The sequence below is a fragment of the Lactuca serriola genome, chromosome 5, assembly GCF_051521515.1.
Source record: "Lactuca serriola cultivar US96UC23 chromosome 5, Lser_US96UC23_V15, whole genome shotgun sequence".
In the NCBI taxonomy this organism is placed as follows: domain Eukaryota; kingdom Viridiplantae; phylum Streptophyta; class Magnoliopsida; order Asterales; family Asteraceae; genus Lactuca; species Lactuca serriola.
In genome coordinates, this window is record NC_136412.1 from 169,012,716 (window position 1) to 169,016,876 (window position 4,161).

General features: G+C 33.7%; 1 long non-coding RNA gene across 1 annotated transcript; it reads right to left on the bottom strand.

Annotated features, from left to right (window-relative positions):
* Nucleotides 1-1,181: 1,181 nt before the first annotated feature.
* Nucleotides 1,182-3,941, bottom strand: LOC145051313 (uncharacterized). The gene is made up of 3 exons (XR_013683536.1): nt 3,818-3,941; nt 3,662-3,732; nt 1,182-1,298 (listed from the first exon to the last, which is right to left on the bottom strand). It is a non-coding gene; the product is annotated as an uncharacterized LOC145051313 (long non-coding RNA).
* Between the last annotated feature and the right edge of the window lie 220 nt (nt 3,942-4,161).

The window sequence follows — 4,161 nt, forward strand, 5'->3', positions numbered from 1 at the left end:
TGAAAAGACTTGTTAAAGACTTGAAGAATGGTTTCAACTTCATTTTGTTTCTTCAGGTTACACTCCTTTATTCAACATCGAGCTTATACACTGCCTCATGCATCCTATTCTCTAAACACAACCCGTGAAGAATCAAAAGTGCATGATTCGAACCATTTACAATTACACCATAATTTTGCTTTTAAATGTCATTCAGTAAGTGCAACCAAGTCCAAGTGTAGTGAAACAAATATCTCTTGTGAACATTTCATAGAACACTTGGTGGGCATAATTCAAATTCCTTGTGGAAGAAAGAGCAATGACTTGAAAATTACAAGTATCGGGAGCTATATAAGGGATCAAGAATCTAACATCATTGAATACCAAAAATGGGTAAGAGGTTTTTTTCCATGATATATAATGAGATAACTTAAAATTAGATGGAGGGATTGATTTGGGTTGTTAGTGTCAACAGGTGTGGATTTGAGGATGGACTAATAGGAAATGCAAGTGTTGGTGAATCCCATTTGACAATTCTCTTGTGGAATATTTCATACTAGAAGGTGTACCCCCATTGCTATACATCGAGACCTTGAAAATTACTGACCGAAAAAACTAATAATGTACTTTTGTTAGTTATTTACAATAGCATTTTGTTTTTAATTTTTTTATTACTTCAAATTTTTTACATAAATATATGACTTGTTGGCACATAGCTTTTGAGAGATTTTAGTTGTCACCAATGCTTCCTCTGGATTTGGAACTACTTTCTCTAGTGTGGAGGACCAATAAGCCCTCATGAATGAGTAGAGTATGACACAGCAAGGGGGTTTGCGACCTTTTATTATCAAAAAAAAAAAACTTTGTTTGACAACAATAACTTTTAGCTTTTATATTTAACCAATAACCTCTGAATCCAAAAGCTACCACCACTAGCTTTTGGGTGCTTTTACTTTTTAGTTTTTAACTAATTTTACAAATTTAAAAACTAACAACTACTTTTGCAAAACATTTATGAATAAATAAAGGTTACAGCTTCGGCTATTAACTAGTTTTGCTAATCACACCCATAGCCTAGTCATACAAAAATAAGCACTGCCCGAGTAGAGCATTCAAAATATGATGTGAATACAAATTTTTTATATAATCACAGTTTTAAAGTAACAAACAGGTGCAAATAACCTACATATATTATTCTTACAAAAGTAAACCATAAACCTTATTAAAACATGGATGAGACTTGTATGGTATCCCCAAGATTGCTATGAGATCATCCTTATGCCTATGAGATTGTAGCCAATACACAGCAAAAGTCCTGGCTTTTAAGTTTGAAATTGGCGTTGACACATGAAAAAGATATTAATGTAAAGATGATATATTTCTTGCATTTTGGATGATTTTCAACTTAAATGATAAAAGAACGTACATATAGCTACCACATTGGCAAATTTCAAAGTAGGTGCTTATGATTACTGATTTCATTGACAGGTTAATTAAGCTAACTGAAAATATACAAAAAAAAAAAAAATACAAATAAAATAAATGAACAATGTTGAGGGTAGCAGATGTAACAAGCTTCGACAAAAATACTCCAGGAGGTGATACAACAATTACAATATATCTCATCGTAACTGAAAGTATATACTTACACTGATATCTAAATTTTTTAATATTACGTCAGAACTAATATCAATAAGGAGAATCATGTTATTACATATATATTCTTTAAGTAACAATTATAATCTCTAAGAAGTCGTTTGATATTTGACGACCGGGGTAGAGCGGTAGAGCTGACCCGGTTAGAAGTTCTAACCGAGTTAACTTTTGACTAAAACTTGTTTGATTTGGTATCTGACTAATTGTTAAAATTTACTATATTACCCCTCAAAAAAATTTATAATAATTCTATTTTTATCTACCGTTTATTTTATAACATTACATCATGAATATGTACAGATAATTTCAAAGAAAGAAATATATTAACACTTCAAATTAGCAACAAGAATCACTTCAACTTAAGGGAAAATTGTCATGGTTCTCAGCATCACACTTAACCAATGTATTAAATAACTAGGGAAAATGTCACAAATGTCCTACAAAGTTTCTAGGCTTCTCGATTCAGTCCCTAGAGTTTTTGTCAGGCTTTATGGGTCCCTAAACTATGATACGACCTGCTCTTTTAGTCTCTGTCAACCTCCTGTAATAGTCGGTTACAGTGACCATTTAGACAAAAAAATATACAACTCACATTGTGCCCCTATAAAGCTAAAAAAAAAAAAAATATATTCGGGGATCAACTCCTTATGCCCCAAGATCTAAGTGATTTGGGAGAAAAATGAAAGATAGCAACCCATTCGATTTCTTGTGTCTTTGTTATACTAGCATCCAGTAACAAAAATCGCCTTTATTAGCTCTCCTTCCTTTCTTCTAAAGTCGATTCATACTCAATTCATACCCTCCCATGAAATTGATCACTTCTCTTATTTCCGTCTTCACCCTCTATCGTCACACACACTCATCAAAGATTAGAACCCTCTTCTCCTTCTAATCAATTCTCGATCACTGCCTCCTTCCACTCTTTTCTTTGATTTGTTTTCAGCTCTTCAATAAATTAACCCTCTCATTCCTTCTTCTATGTTCAAAATCGCACAAGCTACCTCTATTTCTCCCTCCGAGTTACAGGTTTGATGGATGTGAGGTTGAGAAGGCTGCGTGGGTTTGATGAGGTTCACAGAGAAAACGAGAGTTAGTTTTTTTGTCTTTGATTTGCAGGTGATTTGGTTATGGTGGCTAACCGGTGGTTTTTGTGGGTTATTGGTGCTCCGGTGGTGGCTAATTTCAGGAGACAAATGGGAGGAATAAGGATGGTTGGATTGGGCTGTTGTGATATTGATTCGACGGTGATTAAGGTTGGTTATGGTGGCCATAATGGCTAAATAAAATGTTAGTTAGCAGTTGGTTCAGGTAACGTAACGTAACTGCTTGACGGAAGAGGTTGTGAGGATGGTAGAATAAGGGTGGTGTTGAGTAGAGATGAAGGTAAGACTATCATTTGATCCCCAAACTTTTTTTTTCTTTATAGGCGCACAATCCGAGTATTTTTAGTCTAAATGGTCATTGTTTCATGGTGAACCGGCTATTATCGATTGACAGGGACTAAATGAGCAGGTCATATCCTAATTCAAGGGCCCATAAAGCCTGACAAAAACTTAAGGGACTGAATCGATCAACCCTACCAAATAGCAAATTGTATTGATTAATCAATCTAAAATTTATATCATTATTCGACTTAAAAAAACTTATTGTGACGTTTTATTAAAAACCTAACACCAAATAAAAAGTATGAACTTACCAATGGAAATCAAACAATTATAAGTCGAATAAGTAAAGAAAACAACAACAAGAACACTTGGTGAACAAGTGAAATACCTAATTTTTAAAATTAAATGACCATCAAATCAGATGAGTTTGTAGTATTTGTATCGGATGAGCTTGTTTAGAAGAAGAACGAAAAGTAAGGTGACATCTTTTGTGTGATTACAAAATAAAGAGCAATTGGAGTAAATCCGAACGAAATTGAAGGTGAGTCGGCAATGGAGTGTACAAGGTCGATTTCTTGGCAATTTTGAAGGTTAGAAAACTTCAGAAATCAAGTCGACTTTAAAGGTTAGAAAACATATACCTACAATTCGTTCATCTTCAAGGAAAGAGCAACATCCTGGTTTCTGATCTCAATCAGAATTGGTTTCCCCTCTGCGCATCAATCAAGATTATATATTTTAACCAAACATAAACAAAGAAGAAACAAAAATCATTCGACCAACAAGAAGAAAAAAACCTTCAAGAGCTTGTTTGATCGATAATCGTTATGTCGGGTGATGGCAAGTGAAGAAGGAAGAAAGAGTAGGTCCTTCAGTTTGGAAGAGAGAATCGAATCCGGTGTTTCTCATGGTCCGAGTCAGCCCTTTGGATCGAGTCTAATAGTTAAAAAGCAATATTAAACATGTATAATTAGTTTTTTTGTGACCCGGTCCCCATTTGGAACCAATTAGAAACCACATCAAACACTCCATAATATACTAAAAGAAAACCATACAAAGTCTAATATTGTCTCATAAATATAATTTGAATTATTTTATTATATATGTCATCTTTAAGTAACTTTTTTAATTTAACTTGTAA